Here is a 22,165-nt window from a genome sequence, read left to right on the forward strand (position 1 = left end):
GGTAGGGTGCTGGGAAGATGGAGTGAGGACAAGAGGAACCCGATCCCTGGTAGGGTGGTGGGAGGATGGAGTAAGGACAAGAGGAACCCTATCCGCGGTAAGGTGGTGGGAAGGTGGAGTGAGGAAAAGAGGAATCCTATCCCCGGTAGGGTGGTGGGAAGGTGGAGTGAGGACAAGAGGAACCCTATCCCTGGTAGGGTGGTGGGAAGGTGGAGTGAGGACAAGAGGAACCCTATCCCTGGTAGGGTGGTGGGAAGATGGAGTGAGAACAAGAGGAACCCTATCCCTGGTAGGGTGGTGGGTAGATGGAGTGAGGACAAGAGGAACCCTATCCCTGGTAGGGTGGTGGGTAGATGGAGTGAGGACAAGAGGAACCCTATCCTCGGTAGGGTGGTGGGATGGTGGAGTGAGGACAAGAGGAACCCTATCCCCGGTAGGGTGGTGGGAAGATGGAGTGAGGACAAGAGGAACCCTATTCCAGGTTGGGTGGTGGGAAGGTGGAGTGAGGACAAGAGGAACCCTATCATTGGTAGGGTGGTTGGAAGGTTGATTGAGGGCAAGATGAACCATATCCCCGGTAGGGTGGTGGGAAGGTGGAGTGAGTACAAGAGGAACTCTATCCCTGGTAGGGTGGTGGGTAGAAGGAGTGAGGACAAGAGGAACCCTATCCCTGGTAGGGTGGTGGGAAGGTGGAGTGAGTGCAAGAGGAACCCAATTCCCGGTAGTGTGGTGGGAAGGTGGAGTGAGGACAAGAGGAACCCTATCCCTGGCAGGGTGGTGGGAAGGTGGAGTAAGGAAAAGAGGAACCCTATCCCTGGTAGGGCGGTGGGAAGTTGGAGTAAGGAGAAGAGGAACCCTATCCCCATTAGGGTGGCGGGTAGATGGAGTGAGGACAGGAGGAACCCTATCCCCGGTAGGGTGGTGGGAAGTTGGAGTGAGGACAAGAGGAACCCTATCCCCGTTAGGGTGGCGGGTAGATGGAGTGAGGACAAGAGGAACCCTATCCCCGGTAGGGTGGTGGGTAGATGGAGTGAGGACAAGAGGAACCCTATCCCTGGTAGGGTGGTGGGAATGTGGACTGAGGACAAGAGGAACCCTATCCCTGGTAGGGTGGTGGGAAGGTGGAGTAAGGAAAAGAGGAACCCTATCCCCGGTAGGGTGGTGGGAAGGTGGAGTGAGGGCAAAAGGAACACTATCCCTGGTAGGGTGGTGGGAAGGTGGAGTGAGGGCAAGAGGAACCCTATCCCCGTTAGGGTGGTGGGAAGGTGGAGTGAGGACAAGAGGAACCCTATCCCCGTTAGGGTGGTGGGAAGGTGGAGTGAGGACAAGAGGAACCCTATCCCTGGTAGGGTGGTGGGTAGATGGAGTGAGGACAAGAGGAACCCTATCCCTGGTAGGGTGGTGGGAAGATGGAGTGAGGACAAGAGGAACCCTATCCCTGGTAGGGTGGTGGGAGGATGGAGTAAGGACAAGAGGAACCCAATCCGCGGTAAGGTGGTGGGAAGGTGGAGTGAGGAAAAGAGGAACCCTATCCCTGGTAGGGTAGTGGGAAGGTGGAGTAAGGACAAGAGGAACCCTATCCCTGGTAGGGTCGTGGGAAGGTGGAGTGAGGGCAAGAGGAACCCTATCCCCGTTAGGGTGGCGGGTAGATGGAGTGAGGACAAGAGGAACCCTATCCCCCGGTAGGGTGGTGGGTAGATGGAGTGAGGACAAGAGGAACCCTATCCCCGGTAGGTTGGTGGGAAGGTGGAGTGAGGACAAGATGAACCCTATCCCCGGTAGGGTGGTGGGAAGATGGAGTGAGGGCAAGAGGAACCCTATCAATGGTAGGGTGATGGGAAGGTGGAGTAAGGACAAGAGGAACCCTATGCCCGGTAGGGTGGTGGGAAGATGGAGTGAGGACAAGAGGAACCCTATCCCCGGTAGGGTGGTGGGTAGATGGTGTAAGGACAAGAGGAACGCTATGCCCAGTAGGGTGGTGGGAAGATGGAGTAAGGAGAAGAGGAACTCTAGCCCCGGTAGGGTGGTGGGAAGGTGGAATGAGGACAAGAGGAACCCTATCCCTGGTAGGGTGGTGGGAAGGTGGAATGAGGACAAGAGGAACCCTATCCCTGGTAGGGTGGTGGGAAGGTGGAGTAAGGAAAAGAGGAACCCTATCCCCGGTAGGGTGGTGGGAAGGTGGAGTGAGGGCAAGATGAATCCTATCCCCGGTAGGGTGGTGGGAAGTTGGAGTGAGGGCAAGAGGAACCCTATCCCTGGTAGAGTGATGGGAAGGCGCAGTAATGACTTGAGCCACTCTATCCCTGGTAGGGTGGTGGGAAGATGGAGTGAGGACAAGAGGAACCCTATCCCTGGTAGGGTGGTGGGAAGATGGAGTGAGGACAAGAGGAACCCTATCCCTGGTAGGGTTGTGGGAAGATGGAGTGAGGGCAAGAAGAACCCTATCCCTGGTAGAGTGGTGGGAAGATGGAGTGAGGGCAAGAGGAACCCTATCCCTGGTAGGGTGGTGGAAAGGCGGAGGGAGGACCAGAGGAACCCTACGCCCGGTAGGGTGGTGGGAAGATGGAGTAAGGACAAGAGGAACCCTATCCCTGGTAGGGTGGTGGGTAGATGGAGTGAGGACAAGAGGAACCCTATCCCTGGTAGGGTGGTGGGAAGGTGGAGTGAGGACAAGAGGAACCCTATCCCCGGTAGGGTGGTGGGAATGTGGAGTGAGGACAAGAGGAACCCTATCCCTGGTAGGGTGGTTGGAGGGTGGAGTGAGGGCAAGATGAACCCTATCCCCGGTAGGGTGGTGGGAAGATGGAGTGAGGACAAGAGTAACCCTATCCCCGGTAGGGTGGTGGGAAGATGGAGTGAGGACAAGAGGAACACTATCATTGGTAGGGTGGTGGGAAGATGGAGTGAGGGCAAGAGGAACCCTGTCCCTGGTAGGGTGGTGGGAAGGTGGAGTGAGGGCAAGAGGAACCCTATCCCCGGTAGGGTGGTGGGAAGGTGGAGTGAGGGCAAGAGGATCCCTATTCCCGGTAGGGTGGTGGGAAGGTGGAGTGAGGACAAGAGGAACCCTATCCCTGTTAGGGTGGTGGGAAGGTGGAGTGAGGACAAGAGGATCCCTATTCCCGGTAGGGTGGTGGGAAGGTGGAGTGAGGACAAGAGGATCCCTATTCCCGGTAGGGTGGTGGGAAGGTGGAGTGAGGACAAGAGGATCCCTATTCCCGGTAGGGTGGTGGGAAGGTGGAGTGAGGACAAGAGGATCCCTATTCCCGGTAGGGTGGTGGGAAGGTGGAGTGAGGACAAGAGGATCCCTATTCCCGGTAGGGTGATGGGAAGGTGGAGTGAGGACAAGAGGATCCCTATTCCCGGTAGGGTGATGGGAAGGTGGAGTGAGGACAAGAGGAACCCTATCCCTGGTAGGGTGGTGGGAAGGTGGAGTGAGGACAAGAGGAACCCTATCCCCGGTAGGGTGGTGGGAATGTGGAGTGAGGACAAGAGGAACCCTATGCCCGGTAGGGTGGTGGGAAGGTGGAGTGAGGGCAAGAGGATCCCTATTCCCGGTAGGGTGGTGGGAAGGTGGAGTAAGGACAAGAGGAACCCTATCCCTGGTAGGGTGGTGGGAAGGTGGAGTGAGGAAAAGAGGAACCCAATCTCAGGTAGGGTGGAGGGAAGATGGAGTGAGGACAAGAGGAACCCTATCCCCGGTAGGGTGGTGGGAAGATGGAGTGAGGACAAGAGGAAGCATAACCCCGGTAGGGTGGTGGGAAGGTGGAGTAAGGACAAGAGGAACCCTATGCCCGGTAGGGTGGTGGGAAGATGGAGTGAGGACAAGAGGAACCCTATCCCCAGTAGGGTGGTGGGGTAGATGGAGTGAGGACAAGAGGAACCCTATCTCTGGTAGGGTGGTGGGAAGGTGGAGTGAGGGCAAGAGAAACCCTATTCCCGGTTGGGTGGTGGGAAGGTGGAGTGAGGACAAGAGGAACCCTATCCCCGGTAGGGTGGTGGGAATATGGAGTGAGGACAAGAGGAACCCTATGCCCGGTAGGGTGGTGGGAAGGTGGAGTGAGGACAAGAGGAATCCTATCCCCGGTAGGGTGGTGGGAAGATGGAGTGAGGACAAGAGGAACCCTAACCCCGGTAGGGGGGTGGGAAGGTGGAGTAAGTAGAAGAGGAACCCTATCCCTGGTAGGGTGGTGGGAAGATAGGGTGAGGGCAAGAGAAACCCTATCCCTGGTAGGGTGGTGGGAAGATGGAGTAAGGAGAAGAGGAACACTATCCCCGGTAGGGTGGTGGGAAGGTGGAGTGAGGGCAAGAGGAACCCTATCCCCGGTAGGGTGGTGGGAAGATGGAGTGAGGGCAAGAGGAACCCTATCCCCGGTAGGGTGGTGGGAAGCTGGAGTGAGTACAAGAGAAACCCTATCCCTGGTAGGGTGGTGGGAAGGTGGAGTAAGGACAAGAGGAACCCTATCCCTAGTAGGGTCGTGGGAAGGTGGAGTGAGGGCAAGAGGAACCCTATTCCCGGTAGGGTGGTGGGAAGGTGGAGTCAGGACAAGAGGAACCCTATCCCCGTTAGGGTGGCGGGTAGATGGAGTGAGGACAAGAGGAACCCTATCCCCCGGTAGGGTGGTGGGTAGATGGAGTGAGGACAAGAGGAACCCTATCCCCGGTAGGTTGGTGGGAAGGTGGAGTGAGGACAAGATGAACCCTATCCCCGGTAGGGTGGTGGGAAGTTGGAGTGTGGGCAAGAGGAACCCTATCAATGGTAGGGTGATGGGAAGGCGGAGTAATGACAAGAGCCACTCTATCCCTGGTAGGGTGTTGGGAAGATGTACTGAGGACAAGAGGAACCCTATCCCCGGTAGGGTGGTTGGAAGCTGGAGTGAGGACAAGATGAACCCTATCCCCGGTAGGGTGGTGGGAAGATGGAGTAAGGACAAGAGGAACCATAACCCCGGTAGGGTGGTGGGAAGGTGGAGTGAGGACAAGAGGAACCCTATCCCCGGTAGGGAGGTGGGATGGTGGAGTAAGGACAAGAGGAACCCTATCCCCGGTAGGGAGGTGGGAAGGTGGAGTAAGGACAAGAGGAACCCTATCCCCGGTAGGGTGGTGGGAAGTTGGAGTGACGACAAGAGGAACCATAACCCCGGTAGGGTGGTGGGAAGATGGAGTGAGGACAAGAGGAACCCTATCATTGGTAGGGTGGTGGGAAGATGGAGTGAGGGCAAGAGGAACCCTGTCCCTGGTAGGGTGGTGGGAAGATGGAGTGAGGACAAGAGGAACCCTATCCCTGGTAGGGTGGTGGGAAGGTGGAGTGAGGGCAAGAGGAACCCTATTCCCGGTTGGGTGGTGGGAAGGTGGAGTGAGGACAAGAGGAACCCTATCCACGGTAGGGTGGTCGGAAGGTGGAGTGAGGACAAGAGGAACCCTATCCCCGGTAGGGTGGTTGGAAGGTGGAGTGAGGGCAAGATGAACCCTATCCCCGGTAGGGTGGTGGGAATATGGAGTGAGGACAAGAGGAACCCTATGCCCGGTAGGGTGGTGGGAAGGTGGAGTGGGGACAAGAGGAACCCTATCCCCGATAGGGTGGTGGGAAGATGGAGTGAGGACAAGAGGAATCCTATCCCCGGTAGGGTGGTGGGAAGATGGAGTGAGGACAAGAGGAACCCTAACCCCGGTAGGGGGGTGGGAAGGTGGGGTGAAGGCAAGAGAAACCCTATCCCTGGTAGGGTGGTGGGAAGATGGAGTGAGTACAAGAGGAACCCTATCCCCGGTAGGGTGGTGGGAAGGTGGAGTGAGGGCAAGAGGAACCCTATCCCCGGTAGGGTGGTGGGAAGATGGAGTGAGGGCAAGAGGAACCCTATCCCCGGTAGGGTGGTGGGAAGGTGGAATGAGTACAAGAGAAACCCTATCCCTGGTAGGGTGGTGGGAAGGTGGAGTAAGGACAAGAGGAACCCTATCCCTGGTAGGGTCGTGGGAAGGTGGTGTGAGGGCAAGAGGAACCCTATTCCCGGTAGGGTGGTGGGAAGGTGGAGTCAGGACAAGAGGAACCCTATCCCCGTTAGGGTGGCGGGTAGATGGAGTGAGGACAAGAGGAACCCTATCCCCCGGTAGGGTGGTGGGTAGATGGAGTGAGGACAAGAGGAACCCTATCCGGGGTAGGTTGGTGGGAAGGTGGAGTGAGGACAAGATGAACCCTATCCCCGGTAGGGTGGTGGGAAGATGGAGTGAGGGCAAGAGGAACCCTATCAATGGTAGGGTGATGGGAAGGCGGAGTAATGACAAGAGCCACTCTATCCCTGGTAGGGTGTTGGGAAGATGTACTGAGGACAAGAGGAACCCTATCCCCGGTAGGGTGGTGGGTAGATGGAGTAAGGACAAGAGGAACCCTATCCCTGGTAGGGAGGTGGGAAGGTGGAGTAAGGACAAGAGGAACCCTATCCCCGGTAGGGAGGTGGGATGGTGGAGTAAGGACAAGAGGAACCCTATCCCCGGTAGGGTGCTGGGAAGGTGGAGTGAGGACAAGAGGAACCCTATCCCCGGTAGGGAGGTGGGAAGGTGGAGTAAGGACAAGAGGAACCCTATCCCCGGTAGGGAGGTGGGATGGTGGAGTAAGGACAAGAGGAACCCTATCCCCGGTAGGGTGGTCGGAAGGTGGAGTAATGACAAGAGTAACCCTATCCCCGGTAGGGTGGTGGGAAGATGGAGTAAGGACAAGAGGAACGCTATGCCCAGTAGGGTGGTGGGAAGATGGAGTAAGGAGAAGAGGAACTCTATCCCCGGTAGGGTGGTGGGAAGGTGGAATGAGGACAAGAGGAACCCTATCCCTGGTAGGGTGGTGGGAAGGTGGAATGAGGACAAGAGGAACCCTATCCCTGGTAGGGTGGTGGGAAGGTGGAATGAGGACAAGAGGAACCCTATCCCTGGTAGGGTGGTGGGAAGGTGGAGTAAGGAAAAGAGGAACCCTATCCCTGGTAGGGTGGTGGGAAGGTGGAGTGAGGGCAAGATGAATCCTATCCCCGGTAGGGTGGTGGGAAGTTGGAGTGAGGGCAAGAGGAACCCTATCCCTGGTAGAGTGATGGGAAGGCGCAGTAATGACTTGAGCCACTCTATCCCTGGTAGGGTGGTGGGAAGATGGAGTGAGGACAAGAGGAACCCTATCCCTGGTAGGGTGGTGGGAAGATGGAGTGAGGACAAGAGGAACCCTATCCCTGGTAGGGTGGTGGGAAGGTGGAGTGAGGACAAGAGGAACCCTATCCCCGGTAGGGTGGTGGGATGATGGAGTGAGGACAAGAGGAACCATAACCCCAGTAGGGTGGTGGGAAGGTGGAGTAAGGACAAGAGGAACCCTATCCCCGGTAGGGTGCTGGGAAGGTGGAGTGAGGACAAGAGGAACCCTATCCCCGGTAGGGAGGTGGGAAGGTGGAGTAAGGACAAGAGGAACCCTATCCCCGGTAGGGAGGTGGGATGGTGGAGTAAGGACAAGAGGAACCCTATCCCCGGTAGGGTGGTGGGAAGGTGGAGTAAGGACAAGAGTAACCCTATCCCCGGTAGGGTGGTGGGAAGATGGAGTAAGGACAAGAGGAACGCTATGCCCAGTAGGGTGGTGGGAAGATGGAGTAAGGAGAAGACGAACTCTATCCCCGGTAGGGTGGTGGGAAGGTGGAATGAGGACAAGAGGAACCCTATCCCTGGTAGGGTGGTGGGAAGGTGGAATGAGGACAAGAGGAACCATATCCCTGGTAGGGTGGTGGGAAGGTGGAGTAAGGAAAAGAGGAACCCTATCCCTGGTAGGGTGGTGGGAAGGTGGAGTGAGGGCAAGATGAATCCTATCCCCGGTAGGGTGGTGGGAAGTTGGAGTGAGGGCAAGAGGAACCCTATCCCTGGTAGAGTGATGGGAAGGCGCAGTAATGACTTGAGCCACTCTATCCCTGGTAGGGTGGTGGGAAGATGGAGTGAGGACAAGAGGAACCCTATCCCTGGTAGGGTGGTGGGAAGATGGAGTGAGGACAAGAGGAACCCTATCCCTGGTAGGGTGGTGGGAAGGTGGAGTGAGGACAAGAGGAACCCTATCCCCGGTAGGGTGGTGGGATGATGGAGTGAGGACAAGAGGAACCATAACCCCAGTAGGGTGGTGGGAAGGTGGAGTAAGGACAAGAGGAACCCTATCCCTGGTAGGGTGGTGGAAAGGCGGAGTGAGGACAAGAGGAACCCTATGCCCGGTAGGGTGGTGGGAAGATGGAGTAAGGACAAGAGGAACCCTATCCCTGGTAGGGTGGTGGGTAGATGGAGTGAGGACAAGAGGAACCCTATCCCAGGTAGGGTGGTGGGAAGGTGGAGTGAGGACAAGAGGAACCCTATCCCCGGTAGGGTGGTGGGAATGTGGAGTGAGGACAAGAGGAACCCTATCCCTGGTAGGGTGGTTGGAGGGTGGAGTGAGGGCAAGATGAACCCTATCCCCGGTAGGGTGGTGGGAAGATGGAGTGAGGACAAGAGTAACCCTATCCCCGGTAGGGTGGTGGGAAGATGGAGTGAGGACAAGAGGAACACTATCATTGGTAGGGTGGTGGGAAGATAGAGTGAGGGCAAGAGGAACCCTGTCCCTGGTAGGGTGGTGGGAAGGTGGAGTGAGGGCAAGAGGATCCCTATTCCCGGTAGGGTGGTGGGAAGGTGGAGTGAGGACAAGAGGAACCCTATCCCTGTTAGGGTGGTGGGAAGGTGGAGTGAGGACAAGAGGAACCCTATCCCTGGTAAGGCGGTGGGAAGTTGGAGTAAGGAGAAGAGGAACCCTATCCCCGGTAGGGTGGTGGGAAGGTGGAGTGAGGGCAAGAGGAACCCTATCCCCGGTAGGGTGGTGGGAAGATGGAGTAAGGACAAGAGGAAACCTATCCCTGGTAGGGTGGTGGGAAGGTGGAGTGAGGACAAGAGGAACCCTATCCCCGGTAGGGTGGTGGGAATGTGGAGTGAGGACAAGAGGAACCCTATCCCCGGTAGGGTGGTGGGAATGTGGAGTGAGGACAAGAGGAACCCTATCCCCGGTAGGGTGGTGGGAAGATGGAGTGAGGACAAGAGGAATCCTATCCCCGGTAGGGTGGTGGGAAGATGGAGTGAGGACAAGAGGAATCCTATCCCCAGTAGGGTGGTGGGAAGGTGGAGTGAGGACAAGAGGAATCCTATCCCCGGTAGGGTGGTGGGAAGGTGGTGTGAGGAAAAGAGGAACCCAATCTCAGGTAGGGTGGTGGGAAGATGGAGTGAGGACAAGAGGAACCCTATCCCCAGTAGGGTGGTGGGAAGATGGAGTAAGGACAAGAGGAATCCTATCCCCGGTAGGGTGGTGGGAAGGTGGTGTGAGGAAAAGAGGAACCCTATCCCCGGTAGGGTGGTGGGAAGATGGAGTGAAGACAAGAGGAAGCATAACCCCGGTAGGGTGGTGGGAAGGTGGAGTAAGGACAAGAGGAACCCTATCCCTGGTAGGGTGGTGGGAAGGTGGAGTAAGGACAAGAGGAACCCTATCATTGGTAGGGTGGTTGGTGGGTGGAGTGAGGGCAAGATGAACCCTATCCCCGGTAGGGTGGTGGTAGATGGAGTGAGGACAAGAGGAACCCTATCCCCGGTAGGGTGGTGGGAAGATGGAGTGAGGACAAGAGGAACCCTATCATTGGTAGGGTGGTGGGAAGATGGAGTGAGGGCAAGAGGAACCCTGTCCCTGGTAGGGTGGTGGGAAGATGGAGTGAGGGCAAGAGGATCCCTATTCCCGGTAGGGTGGTGGGAAGGTGGAGTGAGGACAAGAGGAACCCTATCCCCGGTAGGGAGGTGGGAAGGTGGAGTAAGGACAAGAGGAACCCTATCCCCGGTAGGGAGGTGGGATGGTGGAGTAAGGACAAGAGGAACCCTATCCCCGGTAGGGTGGTCGGAAGGTGGAGTAATGACAAGAGTAACCCTATCCCCGGTAGGGTGGTGGGAAGATGGAGTAAGGACAAGAGGAACGCTATGCCCAGTAGGGTGGTGGGAAGATGGAGTAAGGAGAAGAGGAACTCTATCCCCGGTAGGGTGGTGGGAAGGTGGAATGAGGACAAGAGGAACCCTATCCCTGGTAGGGTGGTGGGAAGGTGGAATGAGGACAAGAGGAACCCTATCCCTGGTAGGGTGGTGGGAAGGTGGAGTAAGGAAAAGAGGAACCCTATCCCTGGTAGGGTGGTGGGAAGGTGGAGTGAGGGCAAGATGAATCCTATCCCCGGTAGGGTGGTGGGAAGTTGGAGTGAGGGCAAGAGGAACCCTATCCCTGGCAGAGTGATGGGAAGGCGCAGTAATGACTTGAGCCACTCTATCCCTGGTAGGGTGGTGGGAAGATGGAGTGAGGACAAGAGGAACCCTATCCCTGGTAGGGTGGTGGGAAGATGGAGTGAGGACAAGAGGAACCCTATCCCTGGTAGGGTGGTGGGAAGGTGGAGTGAGGACAAGAGGAACCCTATCCCCGGTAGGGTGGTGGGATGATGGAGTGAGGACAAGAGGAACCATAACCCCAGTAGGGTGGTGGGAAGGTGGAGTAAGGACAAGAGGAACCCTATCCCCGGTAGGGTGCTGGGAAGGTGGAGTGAGGACAAGAGGAACCCTATCCCCGGTAGGGAGGTGGGAAGGTGGAGTAAGGACAAGAGGAACCCTATCCCCGGTAGGGAGGTGGGATGGTGGAGTAAGGACAAGAGGAACCCTATCCCCGGTAGGGTGGTGGGAAGGTGGAGTAAGGACAAGAGTAACCCTATCCCCGGTAGGGTGGTGGGAAGATGGAGTAAGGACAAGAGGAACGCTATGCCCAGTAGGGTGGTGGGAAGATGGAGTAAGGAGAAGACGAACTCTATCCCCGGTAGGGTGGTGGGAAGGTGGAATGAGGACAAGAGGAACCCTATCCCTGGTAGGGTGGTGGGAAGGTGGAATGAGGACAAGAGGAACCATATCCCTGGTAGGGTGGTGGGAAGGTGGAGTAAGGAAAAGAGGAACCCTATCCCTGGTAGGGTGGTGGGAAGGTGGAGTGAGGGCAAGATGAATCCTATCCCCGGTAGGGTGGTGGGAAGTTGGAGTGAGGGCAAGAGGAACCCTATCCCTGGTAGAGTGATGGGAAGGCGCAGTAATGACTTGAGCCACTCTATCCCTGGTAGGGTGGTGGGAAGATGGAGTGAGGACAAGAGGAACCCTATCCCTGGTAGGGTGGTGGGAAGATGGAGTGAGGACAAGAGGAACCCTATCCCTGGTAGGGTGGTGGGAAGGTGGAGTGAGGACAAGAGGAACCCTATCCCCGGTAGGGTGGTGGGATGATGGAGTGAGGACAAGAGGAACCATAACCCCAGTAGGGTGGTGGGAAGGTGGAGTAAGGACAAGAGGAACCCTATCCCTGGTAGGGTGGTGGAAAGGCGGAGTGAGGACAAGAGGAACCCTATGCCCGGTAGGGTGGTGGGAAGATGGAGTAAGGACAAGAGGAACCCTATCCCTGGTAGGGTGGTGGGTAGATGGAGTGAGGACAAGAGGAACCCTATCCCAGGTAGGGTGGTGGGAAGGTGGAGTGAGGACAAGAGGAACCCTATCCCCGGTAGGGTGGTGGGAATGTGGAGTGAGGACAAGAGGAACCCTATCCCTGGTAGGGTGGTTGGAGGGTGGAGTGAGGGCAAGATGAACCCTATCCCCGGTAGGGTGGTGGGAAGATGGAGTGAGGACAAGAGTAACCCTATCCCCGGTAGGGTGGTGGGAAGATGGAGTGAGGACAAGAGGAACACTATCATTGGTAGGGTGGTGGGAAGATAGAGTGAGGGCAAGAGGAACCCTGTCCCTGGTAGGGTGGTGGGAAGGTGGAGTGAGGGCAAGAGGATCCCTATTCCCGGTAGGGTGGTGGGAAGGTGGAGTGAGGACAAGAGGAACCCTATCCCTGTTAGGGTGGTGGGAAGGTGGAGTGAGGACAAGAGGAACCCTATCCCTGGTAAGGCGGTGGGAAGTTGGAGTAAGGAGAAGAGGAACCCTATCCCCGGTAGGGTGGTGGGAAGGTGGAGTGAGGGCAAGAGGAACCCTATCCCCGGTAGGGTGGTGGGAAGATGGAGTAAGGACAAGAGGAAACCTATCCCTGGTAGGGTGGTGGGAAGGTGGAGTGAGGACAAGAGGAACCCTATCCCTGGTAGGGTGGTGGGAATGTGGAGTGAGGACAAGAGGAACCCTATCCCCGGTAGGGTGGTGGGAATGTGGAGTGAGGACAAGAGGAACCCTATCCCCGGTAGGGTGGTGGGAAGATGGAGTGAGGACAAGAGGAATCCTATCCCCGGTAGGGTGGTGGGAAGATGGAGTGAGGACAAGAGGAATCCTATCCCCAGTAGGGTGGTGGGAAGGTGGAGTGAGGACAAGAGGAATCCTATCCCCGGTAGGGTGGTGGGAAGGTGGTGTGAGGAAAAGAGGAACCCAATCTCAGGTAGGGTGGTGGGAAGATGGAGTGAGGACAAGAGGAACCCTATCCCCAGTAGGGTGGTGGGAAGATGGAGTAAGGACAAGAGGAATCCTATCCCCGGTAGGGTGGTGGGAAGGTGGTGTGAGGAAAAGAGGAACCCTATCCCCGGTAGGGTGGTGGGAAGATGGAGTGAAGACAAGAGGAAGCATAACCCCGGTAGGGTGGTGGGAAGGTGGAGTAAGGACAAGAGGAACCCTATCCCTGGTAGGGTGGTGGGAAGGTGGAGTAAGGACAAGAGGAACCCTATCATTGGTAGGGTGGTTGGTGGGTGGAGTGAGGGCAAGATGAACCCTATCCCCGGTAGGGTGGTGGTAGATGGAGTGAGGACAAGAGGAACCCTATCCCCGGTAGGGTGGTGGGAAGATGGAGTGAGGACAAGAGGAACCCTATCATTGGTAGGGTGGTGGGAAGATGGAGTGAGGGCAAGAGGAACCCTGTCCCTGGTAGGGTGGTGGGAAGATGGAGTGAGGGCAAGAGGATCCCTATTCCCGGTAGGGTGGTGGGAAGGTGGAGTGAGGACAAGAGGAACCCTATCCCTGGTAGGGTGGTTGGAGGGTGGAGTGAGGGCAAGATGAACCCTATCCCTGGTAGGGTGGTGGGAAGGTGGAGTGAGGACAAGAGGAACCCTATCCCTGGTAGGGTGGTTGGAGGGTGGAGTGAGGGCAAGATGAACCCTATCCCTGGTAGGGCGGTGGGAAGTTGGAGTAAGGAGAAGAGGAACCCTATCCCTGGTAGGGTGGTGGGAAGGTGGAGTGAGGACAAGAGGAACCCTATCCCCATTAGGGTGGCGGGTAGATGGAGTGAGGACAAGAGGAACCCTATCCCCGGTAGGGTGGTGGGAAGTTGGAGTGAGGACAAGAGGAACCCTATCCCCGTTAGGGTGGCGGGTAGATGGAGTGAGGACAAGAGGAACCCTATCCCCGGTAGGGTGGTGGGTAGATGGAGTGAGGACAAGAGGAACCCTATCCCTGGTAGGGTGGTGGGAATGTGGACTGAGGACAAGAGGAACCCTATCCCTGGTAGGGTGGTGGGAAGGTGGAATGAGGGCAAAAGGAACCCTATCCCCGGTAGGGTGGTGGGAAGGTGGAGTAAGGAAAAGAGGAACCCTATCCCCGGTAGGGTGGTGGGAAGGTGGAGTGAGGGCAAGAGGAACCCTATCCCCGTTAGGGTGGTGGGAAGGTGGAGTGAGGACAAGAGGAACCCTATCCCCGTTAGGGTGGCGGGAAGGTGGAGTGAGGACAAGAGGAACCCTATCCGTGGTAGGGTGGTGGGAAGATGGAGTGAGGACAAGAGGAACCCTATCCCTGGTAGGGTGGTGGGTAGATGGAGTGAGGACAAGAGGAACCCTATCCCTGGTAGGGTGGTGGGAAGATGGAGTGAGGACAAGAGGAACCCTATCCCTGGTAGGGTGGTGGGAGGATGGAGTAAGGACAAGAGGAACCCTATCCGCGGTAAGGTGGTGGGAAGGTGGAGTGACGAAAAGAGGAACCCTATCCCCGGTAGGGTGGTGGGAAGGTGGAGTGAGGACAAGAGGAACCCTATCCCTGGTAGGGTGGTGGGAAGGTGGAGTGAGGACAAGAGGAACCCTATCCCTGGTAGGGTGGTGGGAAGATGGAGTGAGAACAAGAGGAACCCTATCCCTGGTAGGGTGGTGGGTAGATGGAGTGAGGACAAGAGGAACCCTATCCCTGGTAGGGTGGTGGGTAGATGGAGTGAGGACAAGAGGAACCCTATCCTCGGTAGGGTGGTGGGATGGTGGAGTGAGGACAAGAGGAACCCTATCCCCGGTAGGGTGGTGGGAAGATGGAGTGAGGACAAAAGGAACGCTATTCCAGGTTGGGTGGTGGGAAGGTGGAGTGAGGACAAGAGGAACCCTATCATTGGTAGGGTGGTTGGAAGGTTGATTGAGGGCAAGATGAACCATATCCCCGGTAGGGTGGTGGGAAGGTGGAGTGAGTACAAGAGGAACTCTATCCCTGGTAGGGTGGTGGGTAGAAGGAGTGAGGACAAGAGGAACCCTATCCCTGGTAGGGTGGTGGGAAGGTGGAGTGAGTGCAAGAGGAACCCAATTCCCGGTAGGGTGGTGGGAAGGTGGAGTGAGGACAAGAGGAATCCTATCCCTGGCAGGGTGGTGGGAAGGTGGAGTAAGGAAAAGAGGAACCCTATCCCTGGTAGGGCGGTGGGAAGTTGGAGTAAGGAGAAGAGGAACCCTATCCCCATTAGGGTGGCGGGTAGATGGAGTGAGGACAAGAGGAACCCTATCCCCGGTAGGGTGGTGGGAAGTTGGAGTGAGGACAAGAGGAACCCTATCCCCGTTAGGGTGGCGGGTAGATGGAGTGAGGACAAGAGGAACCCTATCCCCGGTAGGGTGGTGGGTAGATGGAGTGAGGACAAGAGGAACCCTATCCCTGGTAGGGTGGTGGGAATGTGGACTGAGGACAAGAGGAACCCTATCCCTGGTAGGGTGGTGGGAAGGTGGAGTAAGGAAAAGAGGAACCCTATCCCCGGTAGGGTGGTGGGAAGGTGGAGTGAGGGCAAAAGGAACACTATCCCTGGTAGGGTGGTGGGAAGGTGGAGTGAGGACAAGAGGAACCCTATCCCCGTTAGGGTGGTGGGAAGGTGGAGTGAGGACAAGAGGAACCCTATCCCTGGTAGGGTGGTGGGTAGATGGAGTGAGGACAAGAGGAACCCTATCCCTGGTAGGGTGGTGGGAAGATGGAGTGAGGACAAGAGGAACCCTATCCCTGGTAGGGTGGTGGGAGGATGGAGTAAGGACAAGAGGAACCCTATCCGCGGTAAGGTGGTGGGAAGGTGGAGTGAGGAAAAGAGGAACCCTATCCCCGGTAGGGTGGTGGGAAGGTGGAGTGAGGACAAGAGGAACCCTATCCCTGGTAGGGTGGTGGGAAGGTGGAGTGAGGACAAGAGGAACCCTATCCCTGGTAGGGTGGTGGGAAGATGGAGTGAGAACAAGAGGAACCCTATCCCTGGTAGGGTGGTGGGTAGATGGAGTGAGGACAAGAGGAACCCTATCCCTGGTAGGGTGGTGGGTAGATGGAGTGAGGACAAGAGGAACCCTATCCCCGGTAGGGTGGTGGGAAGATGGAGTAAGGACAAGAGGAACCCTATCCTCGGTAGGGTGGTGGGATGGTGGAGTGAGGACAAGAGTAACCCTATCCCCGGTAGGGTGGTGGGAAGATGGAGTGAGGACAAGAGGAACCCTATTCCCGGTTGGGTGGTGGGAAGGTGGAGTGAGGACAAGAGGAACTCTATCCCCGGTAGGGTGGTTGGAAGGTTGATTGAGGGCAAGATGAACCATATCCCCGGTAGGGTGGTGGGAAGAAGGAGTGAGGGCAAGAGGAACCCTATTCCTGGTTGGGTGGTGGGAAGATGGAGTGAGGACAAGAGGAACTCTATCACTGGTAGGGTGGTGGGAAGGTGGAGTGAGGGCAAGAGGAACCCTATCCCCGGTAGGGTGGTGGGAAGTTGGAGTGAGGGCAAGAGGAACCCTATCCCCGGTAGGGTGGTGGGAAGGTGGAGTAAGGACAAGAGTAACCCTATCCCCGGTAGTGTGGTGGGAAGATGGAGTGAGGACAAGAGGAACCCTATCCCCCTGGGGTGGTGGGGATGTGGAGTGAGGACAAGAGGAACCCTATCCCCGGTAGTGTGTTGGGAAGGTGGAGTAAGGACAAGAGGAACCCTATCCCCGGTAGGGTGGCGGGAAGGTGGAGTGAGGACAAGAGGAACCCTATCCCCGGTAGGGTGGTGGGAAGGTGGAGTAAGGACAAGAGGAACCCTATCCCTGGTAGGGTGGTGGTAAGATGGAGTGAGGGCAAGAGGAACCCTATCCCCGGTAGGGTGGTGGGAAGGTGGAGTAAGGACAAGAGGAACCCTATCCCCGGTAGGGTGGTGGGAAGGTGGAGTAAGGACAAGAGGAACACTATGCCCAGTAGGGTGGTGGGAAGGTGAAGTGAGGACAAGAGGAACCCTATCCCCGGTAGGATGGTGGGAAGGTGGAGTAAGGACAAGAGGAACCCTATCCCCGGTAGGGTGGTGGGAAGGTGGAGTGAGGACAAGAGGAACCCTATCCCCGGTAGGGTGGTGGGAAGGTGGAGTGAGGACAAGAGGAACCCTATCCCCGGTAGGGTGGTGGGAAGGTGGAGTGAGGACAAGAGGAACCCTATCCCCGGTAGGGAGGTGGGAAGGTGGAGTGAGGACAAGAGGAACCCTATCCCCGGTAGGGTGGTGGGAAGGTGGAGTGAGGACAAGAGGAACCCTATCCCCGGTATGGCCGTAGGAAGGTGGAGTGAGGACAAGAGGAACCCTATCCCCGGTAGGGTTGTGGGAATGTGGAGTAAGGAGAAGAGGAACCCTATCCCTGGTAGGGTGGTGGGAAGGTGGAGTAAGGAGAAGAGGAACCCTATCCGTGGTAGGTTGGTGGGAGGATGCAGTGAGGGTAAGAGGAACCCTATCCCTCGTAGGGTTGTGGGAATGTGGAGTAAGGAGAAGAGGTACCCTATCCCCGGTAGGGTGGTGGGAAGATGGAGTAAGGAGAAGAGGAACCCTATCCCTGGTAGGGTGGTGGGAAGGTGGAGTGAGGAGAAGAGGAACCCTATCCGTGGTAGGTTTTTGGGAGGTTGGAGTGAGGGCAAGAGGAACCCTATCCCTGGTATGGTGGTAGGAAGGTGGAGTAAGGACAAGAGGAACTCTATCCCCAGTAGGGCGGTGGGAAGGTGGAGTGAGGACAAGAGGAACCCTATCCCCGGTAGGGTGGTGGGAAGGTGGAGTGAGGACAAGAGGAACCCTATCCCCGGTAGGGTGGTTGGAAGGTGGAGTGAGGACAAGAGGAACCCTATCCCCGGTAGGGTGGTTGGAAGGTGGAGTGAGGACAAGAGGAACCCTATCCCCGGTAGGGTGGTGGGAAGGTGGAGTGAGGACAAGAGGAACCCTATCCCTGGTAGGGTGGTGGGAAGGTGGAGTAAGGACAAGAGGAGCCCTATCCCCGGTAGGGTGTTGGGAAGGTGGAGTGAGGACAATAGGAACCCTATCCCTGTTAGGGTGGTGGGAAAGTGGAGTGAGGGCAAGAGGAACCCTATCCCCGGTAGGGTGGTGGGAAGGTGGAGTGAGGACAAGAGGAACCCTATCCACGGTAGGGTGGTGGGAAGGTGGAGTAAGGACAAGAGTAACCCTATCCCCGGCAGGGTGGTGGGAAGATGGAGTGAGGACAAGAGGAACCCTATCCCCGGTAGTGTGGTGGGAAGATGGAGTGAGGACAAGAGGAACCCTATCCCCCTGGGGTGGTGGGGATGTGGAGTGAGGACAAGAGGAACCCTATCCCCGGTAGTGTGTTGGGAAGGTGGAGTAAGGACAAGAGGAACCCTATCCCCGGTAGGGTGGCGGGAAGGTGGAGTGAGGACAAGAGGAACCCTATCCCCGGTAGGGTGGTGGGAAGGTGGAGTAAGGATCAGAGGAACCCTATCCCTGGTAGTGTGGTGGGAAGGTGGAGTGAGGACAAGAGGAACCCTATCCCCGGTAGGGTGGTGGGAAGGTGGAGTAAGGACAAGAGGAACCCTATCCCCGGTAGGGTGGTGGAAAGGTGGAGTAAGGACAAGAGGAACCCTATGCCCAGTAGGGTGGTGGGAAGGTGAAGTGAGGACAAGAGGAACCCTATCCCCGGTAGGATGGTGGGAAGGTGGAGTAAGGACAAGAGGAACCCTATCCCCGGTAGGGTGGTGGGAAGGTGGAGTGAGGACAAGAGGAACCCTATCCCCGGTAGGGTGTTGGGAAGGTGGAGTGAGGACAAGAGGAACCCTATCCCCGGTAGGGTGGTGGGAAGGTGGAGTGAGGACAAGAGGAACCCTATCCCCGGTAGGGTGGTGGGAAGGTGGAGTGAGGACAAGAGGAACCCTATCCCCGGTAGGGTGGTGGGAAGGTGGAGTGAGGACAAGAGGAACCCTATCCCCGGTATGGTCGTAGGAAGGTGGAGTGAGGACAAGAGGAACCCTATCCCCGGTAGGGTTGTGGGAATGTGGAGTAAGGAGAAGAGGAACCCTATCCCTGGTAGGGTGGTGGGAAGGTGGAGTAAGGAGAAGAGGAACCCTATCCGTGGTAGGTTGGTGGGAGGATGCAGTGAGGGTAAGAGGAACCCTATCCCTCGTAGGGTTGTGGGAATGTGGAGTAAGGAGAAGAGGTACCCTATCCCCGGTAGGGTGGTGGGAAGATGGAGTAAGGAGAAGAGGAACCCTATCCCTGGTAGGGTGGTGGGAAGGTGGAGTGAGGAGAAGAGGAACCCTATCCGTGGTAGGTTTTTGGGAGGTTGGAGTGAGGGCAAGAGGAACCCTATCCCTGGTATGGTGGTAGGAAGGTGGAGTAAGGACAAGAGGAACTCTATCCCCAGTAGGGCGGTGGGAAGGTGGAGTGAGGACAAGAGGAACCCTATCCCCGGTAGGGTGGTGGGAAGGTGGAGTGAGGACAAGAGGAACCCTATCACCGGTAGGGTGGTTGGAAGGTGGAGTGAGGACAAGAGGAACCCTATCCCCGGTAGGGTGGTTGGAAGGTGGAGTGAGGACAAGAGGAACCCTATCCCCGGTAGGGTGGTGGGAAACTGGAGTGAGGACAAGAGGAACCCTATCCCTGGTAGGGTGGTGGGAAGGTGGAGTAAGGACAAGAGGAACCCTATGCCCGGTAGGGTGTTGGGAAGGTGGAGTGAGGACAATAGGAACCCTATCCCTGTTAGGGTGGTGGGAAAGTGGAGTGAGGGCAAGAGGAACCCTATCCACGGTAGGGTGGTGGGAAGGTGGAGTGAGGACAAGAGGAACCCTATCCCCGGTAGGGTGGTGGGAAGGTGGAGTGAGGACAAGAGGAACCCTATCCACGGTAGGGTGGTGGGAAGGTGGAGTGAGGACAAGAGGAACCCTATCCCCGGTAGGGTGGTGGGAAGGTGGAGTGAGGACAAGAGGAACCCTATCCCCGGTAGGATGGTGGGAAGGTGGAGTAAGGAGAAGAGGAAAACTATCCCTGGTAGGGTGGTGGGAAGGTGGAGTGAGGACAAGAGGAACCCGATGCCCAGTAGGGTGGTGGGAAGATGGAGTAAGGAGAAGAGGAACTCTCTCCCCAGTAGGGTGGTGGGAAGGTGGAGTGAGGAGAAGAGGAACCCTATCCGTGGTAGGTTTTTGGGAGGTTGGAGTGAGGGCAAGAGGAACCCTATCCCTGGTAGGGTGTTAGGAAGGTGTAGTAAGGACAAGAGGAACTCTATCCCCAGTAGGGCAGTGGGAAGGTGGAGTGAGGACAAGAGGAACCCTATCCCCGGTAGGGTGGTGGGAACATGGAGTGAGGACATGAGGAACCCTATCCCCCGTAGGGTGTTGGGAAGGTGGATTGAGGACAAGAGGAACCCTATCCCCGGTAGGGTGTTGGGTAGGTGGAGTAAGGACAAGAGGAACCCTATCCCTGGTAGGGTGTTGGGAAGGTGGAGTGAGGACAAGAGGAACCCTATCCCTGGTAGGGTGGTGGGAAGGTGGAGTGAGGACAAGAGGAACCCTATCCCCGGTAGGGTGTTGGGAAGGTGGATTGAGGACAAGAGGAACCCTATCCCCGGTAGGGTGGTGGGAAGGTGGAGTGAGTGCAAGAGGATCCCTATCCCCGGTAGGGTGGTGGGAAGGTGGAGTGAGGGCAAGAGGAACCCTATCCCCGGTAGGGTGGTGGGAAGATGGAGTAAGGACAAGAGGAACCCTATCCCTGGTAGGGTGGTGGGAAGGTGGAGTGAGGACAAGAGGAACCCTATCCCCGGTAGGGTGGTGGGAATGTGGAGTGAGGACAAGAGGAACCCTATCCCCGGTAGGGTGGTGGGAAGATGGAGTGAGGACAAGCGGAACCCTATGCCCGGTAGGGTGGTGGGAAGGTGGAGTGAGGGCAAGAGGATCCCTATTCCCGGTAGGGTGGTGGGAAGGTGGAGTGAGGGCAAGAGGAACCCTATCCCCGGTAGGGTGGTGGGAAGATGGAGTAAGGACAAGAGGAACCCTATCCCTGGTAGGGTGGTGGGAAGGTGGAGTGAGGACAAGAGGAACCCTATCCCCGGTAGGGTGGTGGGAATGTGGAGTGAGGACAAGAGGAACCCTATCCCCGGTAGGGTGGTGGGAAGATGGAGTGAGGACAAGAGGAATCCTATCCCCGGTAGGGTGGTGGGAAGGTGGAGTGAGGAAAAGAGGAACCCAATCTCAGGTAGGGTGGTGGGAAGATGGAGTGAGGACAAGAGGAACCCTATCCCCGGTAGGGTGGTGGGAAGATGGAGTGAGGACAAGAGGAAGCATAACCCCGGTAGGGTGGTGGGAAGGTGGAGTAAGGACAAGAGGAACCCTATCCCTGGTAGGGTGGTGGGAAGGTGGAGTAAGGACAAGAGGAACCCTATCATTGGTAGGGTGGTTGGAGGGTGGAGTGAGGGCAAGATGAACCCTATCCCCGGTAGGGTGGTGGTAGATGGAGTGAGGACAAGAGGAACCCTATCCCCGGTAGGGTGGTGGGAAGATGGAGTGAGGACAAGAGGAACCCTATCATTGGTAGGGTGGTGGGAAGATGGAGTGAGGGCAAGAGGAACCCTGTCCCTGGTAGGGTGGTGGGAAGATGGAGTGAGGGCAAGAGGATCCCTATTCCCGGTAGGGTGGTGGGAAGGTGGAGTGAGGACAAGAGGAACCCTATCCCTGTTAGGGTGGTGGGAAGGTGGAGTGAGGACAAGAGGAACCCTATCCCTGGTAGGGTGGTTGGAGGGTGGAGTGAGGGCAAGATGAACCCTATCCCTGGTAGGGTGGTGGGAAGGTGGAGTGAGGACAAGAGGAACCCTATCCCTGGTAGGGTGGTTGGAGGGTGGAGTGAGGGCAAGATGAACCCTATCCCTGGTAGGGTGGTGGGAAGGTGGAGTGAGGACAAGAGGAACCCTATCCCCATTAGGGTGGCGGGTAGATGGAGTGAGGACAAGAGGAACCCTATCCCCGGTAGGGTGGTGGGAAGTTGGAGTGAGGACAAGAGGAACCCTATCCCCGTTAGGGTGGCGGGTAGATGGAGTGAGGACAAGAGGAACCCTATCCCCGGTAGGGTGGTGGGTAGATGGAGTGAGGACAAGAGGAACCCTATCCCTGGTAGGGTGGTGGGAAGGTGGAATGAGGGCAAAAGGAACCCTATCCCCGGTAGGGTGGTGGGAAGGTGGAGTAAGGAAAAGAGGAACCCTATCCCCGGTAGGGTGGTGGGAAGGTGGAGTGAGGGCAAGAGGAACCCTATCCCCGTTAGGGTGGTGGGAAGGTGGAGTGAGGACAAGAGGAACCCTATCCCCGTTAGGGTGGTGGGAAGGTGGAGTGAGGACAAGAGGAACCCTATCCCTGGTAGGGTGGTGGGAAGATGGAGTGAGGACAAGAGGAACCCTATCCCTGGTAGGGTGGTGGGTAGATGGAGTGAGGACAAGAGGAACCCTATCCCTGGTAGGGTGGTGGGAAGATGGAGTGAGGACAAGAGGAACCCTATCCCTGGTAGGGTGGTGGGAGGATGGAGTAAGGACAAGAGGAACCCTATCCGCGGTAGGGTGGTGGGAAGGTGGAGTGAGGAAAAGAGGAACCCTATCCCCGGTAGGGTGGTGGGAAGGTGGAGTGAGGACAAGAGGAACCCTATCCCTGGTAGGGTGGTGGGAAGGTGGAGTGAGGACAAGAGGAA

The sequence above is a fragment of the Hypanus sabinus genome, chromosome 4, assembly GCF_030144855.1.
Source record: "Hypanus sabinus isolate sHypSab1 chromosome 4, sHypSab1.hap1, whole genome shotgun sequence".
Lineage (NCBI taxonomy): Eukaryota > Metazoa > Chordata > Chondrichthyes > Myliobatiformes > Dasyatidae > Hypanus > Hypanus sabinus.